Genomic DNA, 7,157 nt, shown 5'->3' on the forward strand with positions numbered 1-7,157 from the left:
TCACACCAGTCAGAATGGGCATCGTCAGAAAATCTACAAACAACAAATGCTGGAGAGGGTGTGGAGAAAAGGGAGCCCTCTTGCACTGTTGGTGGGAATGTAAATTGATACAGCCACTATGGAGAACAGTATGGAGGTTCCTTAAGAATCTAAAACTAGAATTACCATATGACCCTGCAATCCCTCTGGCATATACCCAGAGAAAACTATAATTCAGAAAGACACATGCACCCTAATGTTCATTGCAGCATTATTTACAATAGCCAGGTCATGGAATCAACCTAAATGCCCATCAACAGATGAATGGATAAAGAAGATGTGGTATTACTCAGCCATCAAATGGAACGAAATTGGGTCATTTGTAGAGACGTGGATGGATCTAGAGACTGTCATACAGAGTCAAGTAAGTTAGAAAGAGAAAAACAAATATCGTATATTAACGCATATATGTTGAACCTAGAAAAATGGTACAGATGAACCGGTTTGCAGGGCAGGAATTGAGACACAGATGCAGAGAACAAACGTATGGACACCAAGGGGGGAAAGCAGTGCGGGGGTGGGGATGGTGGTGTGTTGAATTGGGCGATTGGGATTGACATGTATACACTGATGTGTATAAAATTGATGACTAATAAGAACCTGCTGTATAAAAAATAAAATAAAATAAAATTCAAAAAATAAAAATAAAGTATAAAAGTTTCATACATAAAAAAAGGAAAATAATAGCAATTTCAAAATTACATATCACAATTAATAGGCCGTGGATCAAGTTGTACTCAGAGATGAATTTATCACCTTAAGTACAATTGGAATAACTGAACTAAGATTTCAACTCAACTCATAATTTAGGATGCAGTCAGGCTCTGCTGTTTATGTGGCTATGACGAATTACTGACAGCAAGCCTGCTTTATGTTTTCTTATTTGCCACTAGCCTTTTCCCACGATGCTAGGACATTTATGGCTGTTCTTGTTATTGCTCCAGCTAAGAATGGAAAGGACCTTGCCTAGATGATGGTTTTCAAGTGCTGATTGGCCAGTGCACACTGAAGGCGTTTGTCATCACTAGATGGGGTTCCTTACAGATGTGTTATTTGAAACTGGGGCTTCATGGGGGATTTTAGGTTTGTTTCTCCCGGTTCTCCTGGTAGCATTCTTCAGGTGTATGCATTGTAACAGTAGGGGGAGAGGGAAGAGCAAAGAGGCCAGTGAAGGATGTTTCTTCCTGATGGCACCTAATAACCTACATAAACTTTCAATGTTTATTCCATGGAACTGGGTTTGAAAAATCACATCATCATCTCCCAGGATGGCAGAGGTCATCATAAGGTCACTATCGTTTTTCTAATCTCTACAAACAAGAGTGGTTTCTCTTAAATTACGCTGACCCACAGAGAGGCCACAGTGGGGGTGGTGGGAGGACTCTTACTTTAGGTCAGTCATCAAAGAACCAGAATTTCATAGTCATGTCCATGACAAGTCAGAAGAGGATTGGAGCCTGTCTGTTAAAAGAGTGCAAACATTACAAGTATGGACATTCTTGTTAGGTACTAAAATAGCTTTTTTCATGTGCACTGCTAGCTTTCAAAAGAGTCACATCATGTTTTCTTTCATACAGAGAAATGCATTATAAGTAGCCATGGAAACACCACATTAGTAGGACTGTCCTGCAAAGAGGAGAACATTACACATTTTTGGTATGTTGTAAGAAAAGAATCTAATATCTCATCCGATTTTTTAAACTAAGATTGTTTCTAGAATGTCCTTGAGCTCTGTAATCTCCTGTTTAATCTCTTTAATCTCGAAAGCGTTATCAACTCTCAGAAGCCTCCTATGCCCTGTGTTCTAACTTCATAATTTATCTGGAAAATGTTCTGAAGGTAATTTTCCTTTGCCACATTAAAAAAGAAAAAAAAGCCTTACCAAGCAAGATAAAGGGAGTAACAGATTGTGCTGAATTATCTAAGTCATAGTAAAAGACTAAAAGACTTCTGTTGCTAGAAATTTCTGAAAATCATAATTATCTAGCTTGCCTTTGGTATGCTTGGACCATTTACATGAGCATTTTCACTCACTGGTTAATTGATGCATTCATTTATTCCTTCACTCCTTAATCAGTTCCGTTAGTTAAGTGCCTACTATGTGCTAAGCATCTGTCAGGTCCTGAGCATATAAAAAGCTTGTAAAAGACACGATCTTAAGGAGATTATGTGTAGTGAGAGATACAGACAGTGCTCTTAGGGCTAAATCTGGGGACTATGAGGGCCTAGGAGGAACAGCCAACACCATCTATGGGGGTCACAGCAAGGGGGACTGGAGGAACGTAACTGCAGGAATCCAAGCACAGGTTGGGCTGAGCAGGTGGGGGGAAAGGGTGTGAGGGCAACAGGGAGACACACCAGAGCCTAGAGGCACATCTAGAGATTCAGAAGGAGCCCTTGATGACAGGGGTGCTGCAGCGTGAGGCTCTGCGGGAAGTAGGGGGGAAGTGAGCCTCCCAAGGTAAGGAGGGTCCAGATCCTGAAGAGCCTTCCCTGTTTAACAGTTTGGATTTTATCCTTAGGGCAATGGAGAGCCACTGAAGGGTTCTAACTAGCAAAACAATGTGATCAGCTCTGTTTTAGAAAGATGATTTTAAATGCCGAATGAAAACGTAATTTGAAATATGACAGGAAAACCAGTTAGGGGATATTCAGCAATGGAGAGGAGATACCAGATAACATCCAGATGAGGGACACCTGTGGCATGAACTGAGGTGGTGACACTGGCGATGGGCAGAAGTGGACGCATTAGGTGGTTCAGGTAGAATTGAGAGGATGGGGTAGAGGAGGTGGAGGAGAGGGAGGAGTCCAATATGGCGCCCCCATTTGTGACTTTGACCTCTGTGCAGACCGTGGTTCCATTCACCAAGGAGAAGGGACACTGGAGGGCTGGAAGCTTGGTAGAAGGAGGGAGAGGAGACAGTGAACTCTGTTTTGGACAGACTCACTGAGATTGGAGGTCGAGGTTTCCACTAGGCAGCTGGGTGTGTGGGTCTCAAGTGGGCCGGAATAAAGCCATAGCGATGAATGTGAGCCCTGCTGGGGGGTGTTCCCCATCACAGGGTCCAGAACAGAAGCTGGTGTGGAAGAGGATGTTTAAGGGAGGGCGAGCAGAAAGAAAGCCTCTAGCTCAAGGCATGTGTCAGATGACACCGCAAATGATGCAATCAGCAAAACCCAGAAGATGAGACATTCTGCAGATCTTTAGATTCTGTGACAATTTAGACACATAGAAGCCAAAAGCAAAGCACGGATCTTGTTTAAACAAACTAACTGTAAAAAACTTATGAGTTACTGGGAAAATTTAAACATTCCTGGATATTTGATGAGGCATTACTATTAATTTTTTTCAGTATGATAAGACCGTTATAGTTTTTTATAGTTTTTTTGCTCTATTCTTTTTTTTGTCCTATTCTTTTTTATTGCAGTAAAATACACCTAAAATTTGCCACCTCCGTCATTTCTAAGTGTACGGTTTAGCGGCATTAAATGCATTCATAATGTTGTGCAACCATCACCATCCATCTGCATAGCCCTTTTCCTCTTGTAAAACTGAAACTCTGTCCTCATTAAACACTAACTCCCCATTGCCCTTCCCCCCAGCCCCTGGCGACCACCATTCTACTTTCTGTCTCTATTTTGACTTATCTGAGCATCTCTAGGAATCATATAGTATTTGTCCTTTTGTGACTGGCATATTTCACTTAACATAATGCTGTGATTATGTTTGATTCTACAAAAAACCTTTTAGAGATACATATAGTAATGTTGACAGATAAAATGATGTGATACTTGACATTTAATGCAAAATAATCTTGCAGAGCAGGTGGTGGGGGAGAGACTATGGTGTAGATGAAACAAGAAAACAAGAATGGCCATGAGTTGCTAACTGTTGAGGCTGGATGATGGGTACGTGGGGATTCACTGAACTAGTCTCTCTATTTTTGTGTACATTTGAGATTTTCCATAAGGAAAGCTAAAAATTAAAAAGAGTGTTCCCTGAACTTATGGTTACCAGGGTGGGGGGGAGGGATAGATTGGGAGTTTGGGATTGACATGTACACACTGCTATATTTAAAATAAAATACCTCGCTATGAAAAAAAAAAAAAAGCGTTCCTCCCATCTCCATGGCCAAATTCATGTAATAGAACTGTTTTCCCAAGTGAAATCAATCCACAAAGTATAGGCTGAAGGACAGCTGTTCTTATATGCATGAGACTAGGAACCCAGGACCCATAGCTCTGGTTTCTGTGTAACCTCCGTGCCCTGCCTCTTGGCTTCCCCAAACTCTAGTTCTTGCTCAAAACACTGATGGTTAATAGATTGCCATGTAGGAAGTGGGTCATGAGTAATAGCATCACCAGTGACACACTTCAGCTTCCCCCTCATGCCCTGAAGAGACAGGGAGCATATAGCCCAGCACTGGACATCATACTTACCTTCAAGGAATCAAGCGAGTTCCCTGGATTTCTTCATAATAGCTGGTATCAGATTCCACAGGCAACCATCATTTTCACTGGAGAAAAACACACTGTGTTTCTGTCACACAGCAAACAATTTCTTGAATATGTTTTACTTTTAATTTTAGCCTTATTTAGTGAATTTTAAAGTCCAGGAAAAATAAAAATGTGCTGTAAAGCGATACAGAGTGTTTTCCTATAGACTGCACACTACCAGTTACATCTTAAATAACCATGATTCATTCATCAAAACTAAGAACGTCACAGTGTACAGTGCTATTCACTGAACTACAGACTTCACTTGGATTTCCTGTCTATCTACTGAAAATAGATAGGAAATCCTGGAAAAAGCAGAAATGCTTTTTCTGCTCTAGGATTCAATCCAATATCCACATTGTCTTTAGTTATCACATCTCCTCCGTCTTGTCCAACATGTGACGGTTCTCCATCCTTCCTGTCTTTCATGACCTTGACAGTGAAGTGTGCTCATTTGAAAATTAATGTACAGTCATACCATCCTTCAGGACTGCAGGATTCCATGAAAAGCAGGGGGCAGCTAGCCTTACAGACATCAACTGGTAATTGGGCTGATGAAGAAGTTTTAGAAGCTGAAACACCCTCTTGTTCCTTAAAACTTCTTTCATCCTCCTCTTGCCTTTCTCTCCTTTCCAATCTAGTGAAACTCTTCCAGTTGGGAATCAGCCAAAACGACCATCTTCTATGAAGGAAGAGATTCTATTTACAGGCCAAGTTGGTACTTGCTGGTTTCTGAAGAGGAAAATGCAACACAGCCATAGTGAAAACCTTTCAAATGTTTTTACAGGGAAGGTGATGGCTTGGCCATTCTGCATCGAGTGGAGCCCGCTCTACTACAGCCAGTCATGGCGCTGGCCCTTGAGATACTCCTTTTAAAGCCAGGGTTGCTCAACCACTCACATTTTCATAAAAAAACTACTGCAACAAAACACAAAACAAACCTGACTTAGCTTAGTGAGAGCTGCTGATTAATTGATGCATTTGCTTTATGGTCTAAAATGGGGTTTTAATAAATTTCTGCTCTGGTGGACACATTCAGAGCCGACGTATTTTATATCTGGGTTGCTTCTTCCTGCCAGGGCTTAGCATTCTTATCTCCCTCTGGGTCTCTAGGAAGGCAAAATGCACACTTACCACTACTTAGAATCCTACTTGCCTTGGGCGCTCCCAAATCCCCAAATGTATTACATCAAGTGTGAACAGGTCAACTTGCCCTCACCATCTCTACGGTAGCTTTATTTTCATCAATAAATTTAAAGATAAACTATCAAATCAGAAATCATGCGCAAATGCAAACGCAGCGAAGACTCCCTAATCTAGACTCCACTAACTCCAAGTCTGTCATGATTATTCATAAGTGGTAAGACGCTTTAAGTAAAAAAAATTGGACATTATGTCTTTCTCTATGAATTTTCAGTTTGCTCAGGGATAAAGTAGATCTATTCAGATGTCAGTTGCTATTTCAAAAGAAGGATTGATCTTATGAAATTAAAGTTTTTTCTAATATACTTCAGGATCTAGAGATTTTTCTGTGATAAGGGATCCCGATATTTGATATATTATGGCATGATGGTACAATTCATTACTTGGTTGATAACAGATACCATCCTTGAACTAATGGGACCACTTCTTTAAAAGGGATGTACAATTTAGAATTTTTACTGTCAACTGATTTTCTCCTCAGTTGTATTATAAGCTCCTTGAATTTAAGGATTATGCATTTTATATCTTTTGTGTCCCTAACTCACTGTCTCAGTCACAGCCTCACTTTGGGGCTCAGGAAAATGCCTTACATATAGGAAATACTTAGTAAAGGGTTTTCCTGCAGTATCGTGAAACTTGATTATTCTGAACATATGGATTTGAACCAGTTTAAAGCAGCTAGATGTGCTCTTGTTAGTTTCTTATCTACCTACATGTTTTAAATCCCATCATTAAATTATTTGCTTTATATTTTTCAGTGCAAGTATAATATCAAGATGATTTGACTGTAAGCAACAAAGAATCAAACAAAAATGGCCTGAACAAAAAAGACAATTTGTTACCCCGTATTACAAGAAATTTGGGGGTTGAGTGCTTGAAAGGCTGATTAATTTAGAAACTTGACAATAGGTCCCACTTTCCCTATGGTAGCTACAGCCCCTCATCCTTCAGACTTGCTAAATGGCTGCAGCATTGCCACAAAGATGCTCCCACACAGCAGTGCTTCAAGACTGCAGAGAGGGGCTCCTTCCTCTGTCCCTTTCCCGAGGCTCCGCAGAAGACTCGCCTTCATGTCACATTCCACTCCTGTACTGGTCGCTTGGCAGGGGGAACGGATTTACCATGGTGGCCAAAGACCAATTAAGAGTCACCCCTAGACCATAAAGAGGCCCAATCTCTGGAGAACACTTGGCTGCTCACTACCAAGCAAATCTGGTACCCCTGGCAAGAAAGAGGTGGGTAATACCTACTGCTGGGCAATATGTCCTACTGGGGAATACTGAGGGGATGCTGTATATTTAGTTCTGTGTTTTCTCTGTCGTTTGCCTTTGTCTTTCTAATTAGGTAAGAATCGCCTACCCTCATAGATCCTCTTTTTTTTTTTTTTTTTTTTTTTTTTTTTTTTTTTTTTTTTTTTT

At 40.7% G+C, this 7,157-nt stretch overlaps 1 long non-coding RNA gene across 2 annotated transcripts in view; it reads left to right on the forward strand.

Moving 5' to 3' along the window:
- The first annotated feature begins 5,177 nt into the window (after positions 1 to 5,177).
- The window catches only part of LOC129392776 (uncharacterized), a 13,883-nt gene continuing 11,903 nt past the window's right edge, over positions 5,178 to 7,157 (forward strand). Inside the window, exons 1-2 of one of the 2 annotated variants that reach the window (XR_008619318.1) lie at positions 5,178 to 5,896; positions 6,498 to 6,974. This is a non-coding gene — a long non-coding RNA (uncharacterized lncRNA). The remainder of the gene's footprint in view (positions 5,897 to 6,497; positions 6,975 to 7,157) is intronic. The other variant, XR_008619319.1, reaches the window with a different exon arrangement.

Source organism: Physeter macrocephalus, chromosome 14, assembly GCF_002837175.3.
Source record: "Physeter macrocephalus isolate SW-GA chromosome 14, ASM283717v5, whole genome shotgun sequence".
Classification (NCBI taxonomy): domain Eukaryota; kingdom Metazoa; phylum Chordata; class Mammalia; order Artiodactyla; family Physeteridae; genus Physeter; species Physeter macrocephalus.